The sequence below is a fragment of the Neoarius graeffei genome, chromosome 11 (assembly GCF_027579695.1).
Source record: "Neoarius graeffei isolate fNeoGra1 chromosome 11, fNeoGra1.pri, whole genome shotgun sequence".
Classification (NCBI taxonomy): Eukaryota; Metazoa; Chordata; class Actinopteri; order Siluriformes; family Ariidae; genus Neoarius; species Neoarius graeffei.
In genome coordinates this window covers 46,551,802-46,567,814 of record NC_083579.1, presented here as the reverse complement: position 1 = coordinate 46,567,814, position 16,013 = coordinate 46,551,802, and the positions used below count along the sequence as shown (strand labels likewise).

At 44.7% G+C, this 16,013-nt stretch overlaps 1 protein-coding gene across 1 annotated transcript in view; it reads left to right on the top strand.

Annotated features, from left to right (window-relative positions):
• The window catches only part of insyn2ab (inhibitory synaptic factor 2Ab), a 69,499-nt gene that overhangs the window by 42,409 nt on the left and 11,077 nt on the right, over nt 1-16,013 (top strand). The gene's annotated exons all lie outside the window — the stretch shown is intronic.

The window sequence follows — 16,013 nt, the reverse complement described above, 5'->3', positions numbered from 1 at the left end:
ATAGGATAATGTTGAGCGAGAATAACTTTGTATTGATTTGCAGGGACTCTTCCTTGTAAGAGGATAAGATCCAAACCATGCCAGCAAAATCTATTCCACAGCACAACAGAGTTACTGTTTTTTTTTCCCTTTAATTTGTCACCTGTCTGGACATCAATTTCAAAAATGCCTGCAATGAATTACTAGTAGGCTGTAACATTTAAAACTAAAATAAAGTTTACCAGTGCAATTTGAAGCTTAGAGTCTATATTTGCTCTCAGGTTTTAACTAAGCATGTTGATTTATGCAAACTTATGAGGTTCTCACTTTTTGTGACTCAATACGTACACTAAAATGTTTAACTTTTGTGTTTTCTTAAACGCCATCATTTGTTAAAATTAATTCCAAAAACATTAATTAAAATATGGATGCTATGACACTCTACTATAAAGGACTTGCTGTGCAAGTCTCAGAAATAAAGGTAACATTGCTGGGGTTGTACTATTAAGGGTACATCTTAAAAGATATGCACAGAACCTTGATTTTTAAATAAATGTCTGAGTGGATAGTATCTCCATCCTTGACTCTTGTATGCTGCATAAATGGGAATTAAAAAATATATTTTTGAGAGTTAAAATCGACCGCAAAGTTGGCATTCAAGCTGCCCTGCTGAGCCAGCCAGCCCTGAGTGCATGACATCAAAACGGTAACCGGTTTTAAGGCCGAGGGCTTTGACAGCTATAGACCAAAGTCATATCAATAAAAATTTATGGTGAAAGTAAGAAATACCGTTACCAACTTGCTCAACTAAGACTGATTTGACTTCATTGATTGTGGGTTGACGCTCATTAAAACAGGATAGGTGTTATAACTTATGCAACATACATGTACATGCATGCATTTTCACTGATAAAACGTAAAAGGCTAATTAAATAATCAGATGAACTGAGACAATCACATTCTGAAGCAAATTAAATAATCTTATACCGGCAACTTAAACACACAATACAAGTTACATGTATTAATCTAAATGAAGGTAAACAACGAGTGTTGTTTTTGTTGTTTTGTATCCAAATGAGAGTCGGCGCTTTGTTCTCACTTTTTGAAGGCGATCTTGTGGCCGATTGTTTTGAAACAATCTGACTTTCAGTTGTTTGTTCAGTTCTCTGTTCATTCGCTTCTTCCACGTAAGGGCAAGATATTGCTGCTGAGGCAAGCATATCCAGTGGAGAAATCAGACGGCTGGTTCACTCATTCTCCAGTTTCTCCATACGGAGTACTCCGCCATTACTGCTCGGCTCAGGCAATTACTAAAACCCGGGATGGGACATCACTGGTTTTAGCGACAACTGCAGGGAGGTCACTACCCGAGCGATAATACGTCACGTCCCGTTCCGTCCCAGGTTTTAGCAACAACCCTCGGCTCACACTCCGTAAGAACTGGTGTAACTGAACTTACTTTCCTTTTCTTGTAGTTTTATTTAATTGTTGGTATTGCATCCTGTTTCAATATGGGCTTATAGCCAACACTCCTCAACAGATCAGAGGTCTCGTACGAGTCTTCAGTAAAATGTGCAGAGCAGAGGAGAGACCACTTCGTAGGTGCCCAATGTGCCTGTGAACTTCTCTCAAAACGCGTCCAAATCTTTGCAGTTTGAACATTCTTGGGCCATGAGTGCAACGTAAATACACCTTTTGTCATGTTGCTGTACCCACCAGCAGCACATCTATGTGGCATGGTGATAAATTAGCTCAAAATGGAGGATTGGAGTTGCAGTTAACTCTGTGTTTTAGTATAGTGGAAATGGCGAGGAGACCGATAGACTTCCTACTGTGATGTCACGGACGTTAAGGTCATTCACTCAGACTACTACGTATATGAATCACTTTAATCGTAAAAATTACAATATTAGACTTATTGTTAATGCTTAAAACTATTCCTATGCCATTCTTGAGGTCTCAAGGCATTTATAAACAAAAAGTGAGGCCATGGTTCTGTATATATGCTTTAAGTATGCAGTAATGGCGTATCCAGTGGGGCAGAGCCTAACCATATACAGTGCCTTGCAAAAGTATTCATACCCCTTGAACTTTTTCACATTTTTCCACCTTACAACCACGAACTTAAAAGTTTTTTTTTATTGAGATTTTATGTGACAGACCAACACAGAGTAGCACATAATTGTGAAGTGAAACGAAAATGATAAATGTTTTCAAAATTTTAAACAAATAAAAATCTGAAAATTGTGATGTGCATTAGTATTCAGCCCCCCTGCGTCAATACTTTGTAGAGCCACCTTTTGTTGCAATTACAGCTGCAAGTCTTTTGTGGTATGTCTCTACCAGCTTTGCACATCTAGATACTGAAATTTTTGCCCATTCTTCTTTGCAAAATAGCTCAAGCTCAGCCAGATTGGATGGAGAGCGTCTGTGAACAGCAATTTTCAAGTCTTGCCACAGATGCTCAATGGGATTTCGGTCTGGATTTTGACTGGGCCATTCTAACACATGAATATTCTTTGATCTAAACCATTCCATTGTAGCTCTGGCTGTATGTTTAGGGTCATCGTCTTGCTGGAAGGTGAATCTCCTTCCCAGTCTCAAGTCTTTTGCAGCCTCCAACAGGTTTTCTTCCAGGATTGCCCTGTATTTAGCTCTATCCATCTTCCCATCAACTCTGACCAGCTTCCCTGTCCCTGCTGAAGAAAAACATCCCCATAGCATGATGCTGCCACCACCATATTTCACAGTGAGGATGGTGTGTGCAGGGTGATGAGCAGTGTTAGTTTTCCGCCACACATAGCGCTTTGCATTTAGGCCAAAAAGTTCAACTTTGTTCTCATCTGACCAAAGCACATTCTTCCACATGTTTGCTGTGTCTCCTACATGGCTTCTTATGCCTGTCTTTCAACAATGGCTTTCTTCTTGCCACTCTTCCAAAAAGGCCAGATTTGTGGAGTGTACGACTTATAGTTGTCCTGTGCACAGATTCTCCCACCTGAGCTGTGGATTTCTGCAGCTCCTCCAGTGTGATCATGGGCCTCTTGGCTACTTCTCTGACCAGTGCTCTCCTTGCTCGCTCTGTCATTTTAGGTGGACAGCCATGTCTTGGTAGGTTTGCAGTTGTGCCATACTTTTTCCATTTTTGAATGATGGATTGAACAGTGCTTCTTGAGATGTTCAGAGCTTGGTATATTTTTTTATAACCTAACCCTGCTTTAAACTTCTCCAGAACTTTATCCCTGACCTGTCTGCTGAGTTCTTTGGTCTTCATGATGCTGTTTGTTCCTCAGTGTTCTCTAACAAACCACTGAGGCCTTCACAGAACAAGTGCATTTATGCTGAGAGTAAATTACACACAGTAGGACTCTATTAACTAATTAGATGACTTCTGAAGGCAATTGATTGCACTGGATTGTATTTAGAGGTATCAGAGGACAGGGGGCTGAATACTAATGCACACCACATTTTTCAGATTTTTGTTTAAAATTTTGAAGACCATTTATCATTTTCATTTCACTTCACAATTATGTGCTACTCTGTGTTGGTCTATCACATAAAATCTCAATAAAAAACTTTTAAGTTTGTGGTTGTAAGGTGGAAAAATGTGAAAAAGTTCAAGGGGTATGAATACTTTTGCAAGGCACTGTATATACCAGCCATTCAACAAATTTTGTAATATTGTAAAGTCCTCATTTACAACCCCATAAAGAGGTAATTAGTATTCTAACAGAATTAGTATTCTAACAATTCTGTTCGAATACGAATTACCTCTTTCGAGTGACCACTGGTTTTAAAAAAATGTTGCCAATTGTCAAATGTAAGCCAATATCCCACTGATTTGGTTGCCTTTCAGGATGTTGAGCAATGAAGCTCTGTATTATTATTGCACCTAGGTAAAAAATAGGAACTATAACCAGTCCTAATAGAGGCTCATTGGGGCAGGAATACTCACTCTATGAATGTACTGTTTATGAATGGGGGAGTTGCAGTGGACAGGGCAGTTAATGATATTGCTTCTTCTGTGGACATCTTACACAATAGTTAAGGGGAACGCACATGCAATATACAGATATATCAAATTTCTTTCAAAAATCCATTTGAATGTAAATGAACTCTGCTTTCTTTTTAATCCATAATTTTTTAGCTCTGATTTGAAACTATGTGATTAGCAAGTCATTGTTTAAGTTTTGACAACTCTCAACTGCCTATTAAAAGGTTATTTTAAAAATTCACCTCATACGAGATGATAGCATAAGTCAAGTGTGATAACCTCTCTGCTTAATTGTGTTTAAGGCTGTATCTTATGTTTTGCTGCCCCACCAAAATCTATGCTCATGGGCCGCTCCTGTTAGTATGTGTCTTTTACCGAGGAAGTCTACATGGTGTACCTTGAATTAAATACATCAGTGGTCCTTAAGGTCCAATTATGTACATAAAGTATTCTAAAAGGTATACTATATTCATGTGTCGAGGCAAGAGATAGTTATCAAAGGTGCAAAACACACCCTCAATTGTACCTTTATTTTTGGGAATGTGCACAGATGAGTCTTGAGCTCGTTTCAATTCAGTAGTTGGAAGAGGACAGTTTCTTGCTGTCAGTTATACCATGATATTCATTGTATATAATGCGATATTTCGACTCAGACCTTTTAGGACATATTTTTTACTTGGGTTCATGCCTATACACAGAATAGCTATCCAACATAATCAGTAACCAAAACTGCAGCTATAGGGAAGTAAAGAAACCTAAAAAAAGAGAAAACAACAATAACAACAACAACAAACCCTATGTAAGAGTACTGTTGAACAGCTATAGTTGAATATCTTCCACTGGAACATACATTTTTCATAAAAATTAATGACAGAACAGAGCAGCCTTTTCCTTCTGTGATCATTCATCCTCTAAGTGTTTATATATGTAATACAAAGCCAGAGAGCATTCTATCAGCAACAGAGAGCATTGGATCACATCATTATATAATCACAGAATGACCTATAAGATGTGCGTGAATATGTGTGTCAATGACAGAATGAGATAGAGTGTAAGGAAGAAATTATAGTGGAAAAATACTGAGGTTCCTGTTGAAGAATTTTATATTCATAATGCATAGTGCTGTTTGTCACTCAAGACCAACAAAGCTATTATGGTTCAGTGCTGTCACACTCATCCCAACAAGCACACTGATATGTCACATTTTTACGTTAACATTTTGATCTTTTTATTTATGAATATGTCATATAACCATCTGAATGCAATCTGTATATGCTTTTTTCCCATTCATTTAAATTTATATGAATTCCCAAACCAAAGGAGATGCTGTATATATGAGCTTCCCATTTATCATTAAAAAAAAAGTGACAGTCCAGCAGACTGCAGATGACAGTGGGAATGCATTTCTTGAGATAGATTAGAAATTAATTGAAATACATTTGTTGTAGCCCTGTGATGATCTGGCGACTTGTCCAGGGTGTACCCCGCCTTTCGCCCGTAGTCAGCTGGGATAGGCTCCAGCTTGCCTGCGACCCTGTAGAACAGGATAAAGCAGCTAGAGATAATGAGATGAGAGATGAGACATTTGTTGTAGCCAGAGGAGTCAGTTAACAGAGGTTGATATGAAAGGTATAATTATTTTTCATATTTATATAAACACAGATTTGAAACCAAGTGGAATGACATTTCATCTTCTTTGTTACCTCCGCCAAGGAGGTTATGTTTTCGGTAGCGTTGGTTTGTTTGTTTGTCTCTTAGCAACATTACAGAAAAAGTTATGAACGGATTGCTCTGAAATTTTTTCCAGAGGTGTGACTGGGCACAAATAACAATCCATTAAATTTTGGCGGTGATCCGGATCACCTTCTGGATCCCGGATTTTTTTTAAGGATTCTTGGCGGAGGTCTGCGCTCTCGGAGTGCTTTTCTAGTTTTGGATTGATTTTCATCAGTTCCATTTGATAATTTTTCAGCACATTCACAAGTATCTGGCAATGTGGTAGGATTTAAATAACTAAAGAAAACAAGCAATTTACAGGGCAATAATTACCCTGGTTGTAAAACTGAATTATAGGCTATACAAAAGTAGATCTTTGAAGAGGAAGAACATAGGTTTAAGAATCTGATCTACAAATGTAGTTTTGCTTGTTTGTTATTTTATCTTGGACTTGAAGAAATTGCATTTTACACCTGCCTGTTATGCTACCATGGGGTGTTTCTAGGGGTATAGTAGTAAATAATCCTAATGTATCACCATATAGTTTTCCTGGACCCAGTTTGGTCATTTGCCAATTCCTACCCACTAACTTGCTCTCTGCTATCACACAACAGCTAACAACCAAGGAGAGTGAAGCCTAACATATGAAGCCAGCAACTGCATCTGCCCTCTTCCATATGTATCGGCTCACAGACACCCATGACTGGCTAGTGTTGCTCAAGTCATCCCTCCCCAGACCCCAGCCAATTACACTCTCAAGCTAGTTACATTTAGGCCATTTTTAAGCTATATTTCAGAAACTGCTGATCTCCTGAGATTCTTTCTCTCTCTCTCTCTCTCTCTCTCTCTCTCTCTCACACACACACACACACACACACACACACACACACACACACACACACACACACACACACACACACCAGTCTCTAGAGTTTACACAGAATGGTGGGAAAAACAAAAAAAACACCCTGTGAGCCCAGAGTCCACAAGCTGAAAGACCTTACTGATGAAAGAGTTCACAGGAGAATGACCAGACTGGTCTGAGCTGACAGGAAATCTATAGCAACTCATATAATCACTCTTTACAACCATGGAGTGCAATGTCAGAACACACAAAACGTCAAAACTTGAGGTGAATGGGCTAAAACAGCTGAAGTTGTATGTGAAAATCCCAGGAGATCAGCAGTTTCTGAAATACTCAAAGCAGTCCATCTGGCATGAACATCCATGCCACAGTTAAAGTCAAAGGGATCACATTTTTTCTCCCATTATGTTGTTTGATCTGCATCTTCATGATTTTACGCATTGTGCTGATGTGATACACACTGTTTGTGCTGAAGAGATACACACCGATCAGCCATAACATTAAAACCACTGACAGGTGAAGCAAATAACATTGATTATCTCATTACAATAGCACTTGTCAAGGGGTGGGATATATCAGGCAGCAAGAGAACAGTCAGTTCTTGAAGTTGATGTGTTGGATGCAGGAAAAATGGGCAAGTGTAAGGATCTGAGCAACTTTGACAAGGGCCAAATTGTGATGGCTAGATGGTCTGAGCATCTCCAGAATGGCACATTTTGTGGGGTGTTCCCAGTATGCAGTGGTTAGTACTTACCAAAAGTGATCCAAGGACGGACAACTGGTGAACCGGTGACAGGGTAATGGGTGTCGAAGACTCACTGATTCACATGGGGCATGAAGGCTAGGCCATATGGTCCAATCCAATAGAAAAGCTACTGTAGCACAAACTGCTGAAAACTTAATGCTGACACCTTTCTATTTAGCCAGCATTAATTTTTGTGCTAGAGTATATATATATATATATATATATATATATATATATATATATATATATACACACACAGTGGTATGCAAAAGTTTGGGCACCCCTGGTCAAAATTGCTGTTGCTGTGAACAGTTAAGCAAGTTGAAGATGAAATGATCTCCAAAAGGCATAAAGTTAAAGATGACTCATTCCCTTTATATTTTAAGCAAAAACCATTTTTTATTTTCATCTTTTACATTTTCAAAATGACAAAAAAGGAAAAGGGCCCGAAGCAAAAGTTTGGGCACCCTGCATGGTTAGTACCATGTAACACCTCCTTTGGCAAGTATCACAGCTTGTAAACACTTTGTAGCCAGCTAATAATCTTTCAGTTCTTACCTGGGGGATTTTCCACACATTCGTCCTTGCAAAAGGCTTCCAGTTCTACAAGTTTCTTGGGCTGTCTTGCATGCACTGCTCTTTTGAGATCTATCCACAGATTTTCAATGATGTTTAGGTCAGGGGACTGTGAGGGCCATGGCAAAACATTCAGCTTGTGCTTCTTGAGGTATTCCATTGTAGATTTTGAGGTGTGTTTTGGATCATTGTCTTATTGTAGGACCTATCCCCTTTTTAACTTCAACTTTTTTACAGATGGTGTGATGTTTGCTTCCAGAATTTGCTGGTATTTATTCAAATCCATGCTTCCCTTGACCAATTAAATGTGCCCTGTGCCACTGCCTGCAACACAACCCCAAAGCATGATCGATCCACACCCATGCTTCAGAGTTGGAGAGGTGTTCTTTTCCTGGAATTTGGCACCCTTTTTTTTTCCAAGCATACCTTTGCACAATGTGGCCAAAAAGTTCTATTTTGATTTCATCAGTCCACAAGACTTGTTTCCAAAATGCATCAGGCTTATTTAGATGTTCATTTGCAAACTTCAGATGCTGAATTTTGTGGCTAGGATGCAGGAAAGGTTTTCTTCTGATGACTCTCCCATGAAGGTCATATTTGTTCAGGTGTCGCTGCATAGTAGAACAGTGCACCACCACTCCAGGGTCTGCTAAATCTTTCTGAAGGTCTTTTGCAGTCAAACAGAGTTTTTTATTTGCCTTTCTAGCAATCCAACAAGCAGTTCTTTCAGAAAGTTTTCTTCATCTTCCAGACCTCACCTTGATCTCCATTGTTTCTGTTAACTGCCATTTCTTAATAACATTACAATCTGAGGAAACAGCTACCTGAAAACACTTTGCTATGTTCTTGTAGCCTTCTTCTGCTTTGTGAGCATCAATTATTTTATTATTCAGAATGCGAGGGAGTTGCTTAGAGGAGCCCATGGCTGTTGATTTTAGGGACAAGTTTGAGGAGTCAGAGAATTTATACAGCTTTGAAATCTGCATCATCTGACCTTTCCTAACGAAGAATTTGAACAAGCCACAGCTCAATAAGCTAATTAAGGTCTGGAACCTTGGTAAAAGTTACCTGAGAACTCAAATGTATTGGGGTGCCCAAACTTTCGCATGGTGTTCCTTTTCTTTTTTCACTCTCCAATTGTACAAAACAAAAATAATACACAAATCTTGCAGAAAATGCTGAAATGTGTTGTCTTTACCTTTATGCCTTTTGGTGATCAGTTCATCTTCTGCTCACTTAACTATTCACAGTAACAGACATTTTCAGTAAGGGTGCCCAAACTTTTGCATGCCACTGTATATATATATATATATATATATATATATATATAAAATTCCCCACTCACCCCTTCCTTCGGGTGGTATTTTTTTCCCTCAAGCTTGGGTCGTCTACCAGAAGCCTTGGAGTTTGAGGGTCCTGTGCAGTATCTTAGCTGTTCCGAGGACTGTGTTTTTCTCGACAGAGATCTCTGATGTTGTTCCTGGGATCTGTTGGAGCCACTCTCCCAGTTCGGGGGTCACTACACTGAAGGCTCCTCCTATCACCACGGGGACCACTGTTGTCTTCATCTTCCACATCTTTTCTAGCTCTTCTTTCAGCCCTTAATACTTCTCAAGCTTCCTAAGTTCCTTTTTCCTGATAGATTGTTGCCACATCTATCACCACAGCCTTGTTCTCACATTTGTCCACCACTACTATGTCTGGTAGGTTAACCATTACCAGTTTGTCCATCTGCATTTGGAAGTCCCACAGGATCTTAGCTTGGGCATTCTCAACCACCTTTGAAGGTGTGTCCCACTTTGACCTTGGGACTTCCAGTCCATACTTGGCACAGATGTTTCTGTACACTATGCCAGCCACTTGGTTATGGCATTCCATATATGCTCTTCCTGCTAGCATCTTACACCCTTCTGTTATGTGCTGGATTGTCTCAGGGGCACCTGGGGTCCTGCCTCATGTTGTAGACCCCGGTCTCTAATGATCTTGTGCTGTGGGCCTGTTCCTGTGCTGCTATGATTAGTGCCTCTGTGCCATCTTTCAGTCCAGCTTTATTGAGCCACTGGTAGGATTTTTCAATATCAGCCACTTCTTCTATCTGCCAGTGGTACATCGCATGCAGTGGTTTGCCTTTCCATGATGGTTCCTTTTGCACTTCCTTCTCGGGTTTCTGCTGTCTGAGGTATTCACTATGCACTTCATCATTCAGGGCCATCTCCCTGATGTACTCATGGATCTTTGTTGTTTCATTCTGGATAGTGGCTCTGATGCTCACTAGTCCTTGGCCTCCTTCATTCCTCTTAGTGTACAGCATCAGGATGCTGGACTTGGGGTGAAACCCTCCATGCATTGTCAGGAATTTTCTTGTCCTGATGTCGGTGGCCTCTATCTCCTCCTTTGGCTAGCTTATTATGCCAGCAGGGTATCTAATGACTGGCAGAACATAGGTGTTGATGGCCCGGACCTTATTCTTCCCATTCAGCTGACTTCTCAGGAGTTGCCTTACCCTCCGTAGGTATTTGGCTGTTGCTGCTTTCCTGGTGGCCTCTTCATGGTTGCCATTTGCCTGAAGGATTCCAAGGTACTTGTAGCTGTCTTCCATGTCTCTTATTATGCCATCTGGTAGCACCATGCCCTCAGTTCTGACTGCTTTCCCTCTCCTTATTACCCTCTGGGCACGCTTATCTAGTCCAAAAGACATTCCAATGTCATTGCTGTCGATCCTGGTGGTGTGGATCAGTGAGTTGATGTCTCGCTCAAACATGGCATACAGCTTGATGTCATCCATGTAGAGGATGTGCCTGATGGTTGCTTCATTTTGCAGTCTGTATCCATAGCTGCTCTTGTATATCGAGTCCGAGTTGAGTCTGAGAACAAGACTCCAACTGCACCATTTGTGTTAGGACTAGGACTGTTTTGGCCTCTAGAGGCCGCCACTGTTCCTGTGTTTTGTGTTTTTGTTAATTGCCTGTTTAGTCCTAATTATCTTCACCTGTGTCCTTAATTAGTTTGTGTATTTATACCCCTGAGTTCAGTCCTCTTGTCACGGAGTCTTTGTGCTGTTATGTTTATCTCCAGTTTCCTTTGTACTGTGTTTTGTGGATCTTCTGAGCTTTTGCATTTTTGCCTTTTTCTTTTTGAATTATACTCTTTGTTTTTGTTTTGCTCTGGATTGTATATAGTGTACATAGTATAAATAAACCTTTTGTTACTTTTTCTACTTCCGCCTCACGCCTCTGCATTTGAGTCATTCCCCTGGTGGCCTAGTGGGGGTTTGCTGGATCATCACACCAACGAACCAGGTTCGAATCCCAGCAAAACCCTAACAGAAAGACTCCGTCATGACCGACTCAGCAGAGGCTGCTTCAACTGTCTACCCGGCCAACCTTCAGGGAATTATGGCAGCTTTGACACGCTTCGGAGCGACCATGGACGCTCATGGACGTACGCTCACCAGCCAACGTGAGGCCCTTGCTCGCCACGAGGAACTGCTTCAGCAAATTGGGAAAACCCTGGCACAGCTGACATCTCTGCCTGCATCTCCTGCTCCTGATCCAGTTCCTGCTCCTGATCCAGCTCCCACTCCTGCTCCAGTGCCTCCTGCCATGCTGCCTTCTTCACCTCGCGAACCCAGCCTTCCTGCACCACAGAGGTATGACGGCAAGCACAGTGAGTGCCGAGAGTTCCTTACCCAGTGTCAACTCACCTTTGAGCTTCAGCCTACCACCTACACTACGGATCGCCGCAAGATTGCCTTTGTGATCACCTTATTAGCTGGTAAGGCGCGAGCCTGGGCTACTGCTATCTGGCAAAGACAGGGACCTGAGTGCTTTGATTTCCAGCTGTTTTCTGAAGAGATGCTTCGGGTCTTCGATCAGGCAGACATCAGTACCGACGCAGCCCGAAAGCTCATGTCCATCCGGCAAGGAGGAAGCGTCGCAGATTACGCCATCTCGTTCCGAACACTCGCAGCAGTAAGTGGATGGAACGAGACTGCCCTGGTGTCAGCCTTCCACCATGGTCTGTCTGACCCCATCAAGGACGGTCTGGCCTCTATTGGATGCCCAAGTGACCTCGAAACCCTCATCTCACATGCTATTCGTCTGGACAACAGGATGAGAGAACGCCACCAAGCCTTGAGCCCCCCCAGCCTCCCTACCTCTACCTGGAGACCATCTACCTCCTTCAGTGACTGTCCAGAACCCATGCAAGTGGGTCGTACTCGCCTCTCCGCATCTGAGAGGGAGCGCAGAAGGAGGGACAAGTGCTGCATCTACTGTGGCAAGCCTGGTCACTTCCGAGCATCATGTCCCGAACTCTTGGGAAAAGGACCGCCCCGTCCAGCCGAGGGAGGGTTGTGACGGGGCCTACCCTCTCTCCCGGACTCCCTGGCCAAGGAATCTACATCCCGGTCTCCATCTCCTGGGGTGAGTCTGTCCACTCTTGTCAAGCTTTGATAGACTCAGGGGCGGCTGGGAACTTTATGGATATTCACTTCGCCCAAAGCATCAATATACCTACTGCACCTCTTGAAGTCCCTCTGTCTGTGTCTGCCCTCGATGGCCAAGCGTTAGGTGATGGAAGAGTCACTCAAGTTACTTCTCCAGTCTTCCTCCAGTCTCAAGGTCACAAGGAAGAAATATCCCTGCACCTGATTCCTTCACCTGAGTTCCCAGTTATTCTAGGCCTTCCTTGGCTTACTCGCCACAACCCTCGCATAGACTGGGTAACAAGCCAGGTTGTGGAATGGGGCCCTGCATGCCATGCCTCTTGTCTGCTCTCTAGCTCTCCTGTGTCTCCTGCCGAGCCCCCTGATCTCACCGAGTTATCTCAAGTTCCCACAGAGTACTGGGATCTCAAGGAGGTATTCAGCAAGAGCAGGGCCGCCGTTCTTCCTCCGCACCGGGCCTACGACTGTGCCATCGACTTGCTCCCTGGGACTACCCCTCCTCGTGGCAGACTGTTTTCCCTCTCTCAGCCAGAACGCAAGGCTATGGAGGAATACCTCAAAGACGCCCTGGTCTCTGGGTTCATTCGACCCTCCACCTCACCTGCTGGTGCTGGCTTCTTCTTTGTCGGCAAGAAGGATGGGGGGCTTTGACCATGTATTGACTACAGGGGCCTGAACAAGATCACTGTGCGCAACCGATATCCCCTTCCGCTGATGTCCACTGCTTTCGACCTGCTCCAAGGCGCCACCGTCTTCACCAAGTTGGACCTACGGAACGCATACCACCTCATCCGTATCCGACAGAGAGACGAGTGGAAGACTGCCTTTAACACCCCGTCTGGGCACTACGAATACCAGGTGATGCCCTTCGGACTCACCAACGCACCAGCTGTTTTTCAGGCCCTAATCAACGACGTCTTAAGGGACATGATTAACCTGTACGTCTTTGTCTACCTCGATGACATCCTTATCTTTTCCAAGACCGTGCAGGAGCACCGTCACCATGTCCGCCAGGTTCTCCAGAGGCTGCTACAGAACAATCTGTTCGCCAAGGCCCAGAAATGCAAATTTCATGTTCCTGAGGTCTCCTTTCTGGGATTTATTGTACGGACAGGCCAACTCCAAATGGACCCTGCCAAGACCCTGGCCGTCTGGGACTGGCCTACTCCCAAGTCCGTTAAGGAGGTTCAGCGGTTCTTAGGATTCGCTAACTTCTACCGCAAGTTCATCAGGAACTTCAGTTCTGTGGCAGCACCCATGTCAGACCTCACGAAAGGGACAGGTGGATCTTATGGCTGGTCTCCTCAGGCAGAAAAGGCGTTCAAAGACCTCAAGGCCCGCTTCTGCATGGCACCCATTCTGGTCCTCCCGGACACCTCCCAACCATTCATCGTGGAGGTGGACGCCTCGGACAGTGGTGTCAGCGCGGTACTCTCTCAACGTTCGGAAGGAAAGCTGCACCCCTGCGCTTACTTCTCCCACCGCCTGAGTCCTGCGGAGTCCCGGTACGATGTGGGGGATTGAGAACTGCTAGCGGTCAAACTGGCCCTTGAGGAGTGGAGGCACTGGCTGGAGGGAGCGCAACATCCATTCCTGGTTTGGACTGACCACAAGAACCTGGAGTACCTCCAGCAAGCCAAGAGACTGAACCCTCGACAGGCTAGGTGGGCCCTGTTTTTCAGTCGGTTTGACTTCACCCTCTCGTACCGTCCCGGCTCCAAGAACACCAAACCTGACGCACTGTCCAGGCTGTTCTCTGCCACTAACAGGGAGAATGAAGTCGGGCCTATTATCCCGGTGTCCCGGATTGTGGCCCCTGTCCGCTGGGGTATTGAGGAGGCTGTTCGACGAGCCCAACGCCAGGACCCCGGTCCTGGGACGGGGCCACCGGGCCTCTTGTACGTCCCACATCAAGCCCGGGCCAAGGTTCTCCAGTGGGGTCACTCTTCCCCTCTCACCGCCCACCCGGGAGCTCGGAGGACCCTGGACTTCCTGAAAAGACGCTTCTGGTGGCCTAACATGGAGCAGGAAGTAAGGTCATTTGTCCTGTCCTGTGAGGTTTGCACCAGAACCAAGAACCCACGACAGCATCCCCAGGGTCTCCTGCATCCTCTGACCATTCCCCGGCGTCCCTGGTCCCACGTGGCAGTCGACTTCATCACAGGTCTCCCTGAGTCACAAGGTAACATGGTCATTTTGGTCATTGTTGACAGATTCTCCAAGGCCTGCCGCTTCATACCTCTGTGCAAACTCCCCTCTGCTCTTGAAACAGCGAAACTTATATTTAATCATGTCTTCCGAGTCTTTGGTCTTCCACAGGACATCGTCTCAGACCGAGGGCCCCAGTTCTCCTCCCGAGTGTGGCACGGGTTCTGCAAGGTCATCGGAGCCACTGCCAGCCTCTCCTCTGGGTTTCACCCACAGTCCAATGGTCAGACGGAGAGGCTCAACCAGGACCTGGAAACCACCCTGCGAGGCCTGGCTATGGATAACCCGACATCGTGGAGCACCTGGCTGCCATGGGCAGAGTACGCCCACAACACCCTGCAGTCATCGGCCACCAAGCTGTCGCCATTCCAGTGCCAATTCGGGTTCCAGCCACCTCTGTTCCCGGACCAGGAGGAGGACGCGGGGGTGCCCTCGGTCAACCAATATGTGAGACGGTGTCGCAAGACCTGGATCAAGGTCAGGAAGACCCTCATACAGACCTCCAGAACCAACCAGACTCAGGCCAACCGCCACAGAAGACCTGCACACACTTTCTGCCCTGGGCAGCGGGTTTGGCTGTCCACTAAGGATCTTCCGCTGCGGGTGGAGAACCGCAAGCTTGCTCCTCGCTACATTGGCCCCTTCAAGGTGGTGCGCAGGGTGAACCCTGTCTCCTACCGGCTCCAGTTGCCCCGGACTCTGAGGATCAACCCCACTTTCCATGTTTCCCTGTTGCGGCCCGTACTGACGTCTACGTATGCCCCTGCCCCTAGGAACCCCCCACCCCCCCGCATCTTCCAGGGGCAGACTGTGTTCACTGTGCATCGCCTGCTTGACTCCCACCGGGTCCGCGGCAGCTTGCAATATCTGGTGGACTGGGAGGGCTATGGTCCTGAGGAGCGCTGCTGGGTTCCTGCTCGGGATGTCCTAGATAAAGAACTGTGTCGGGACTTCCATTCGGCCCATCCGGATCGCCCTGGGAACGTCAGGAGACGCTCCTAGAGGAGGGGGTCCTGTTAGGACTAGGACTGTTTTGGCCTCTAGAGGCCGCTGTTATTTCCTTTTCATGTCATGTTTATTTTGGCCTCTAGAGGCCGCCACTGTTCCTGTGTTTTGTGTTTTTGTTAATTGCCTGTTTAGTCCTAATTATCTTCACCTGTGTCCTTAATTAGTTTGTGTATTTATACCCCTGAGTTCAGTCCTCTTGTCACGGAGTCTTTGTGCTGTTATGTTTATCTCCAGTTTCCTTTGTACTGTGTTTTGTGGATCTTCTGAGCTTTTGCATTTTTGCCTTTTTCTTTTTGAATTATACTCTGTTTTTGTTTTTTTTTGTTTTGCCCTGGATTGTATATAGTGTACATAGTATAAATAAACCTTTTGTTACTTTTTCTACTTCCGCCTCACGCCTCTGCATTTGAGTCATTCCCCTGGTGGCCTAGTGGGGGTTTGCTGGATCATCACACCAATGAACCAGGTTCGAATC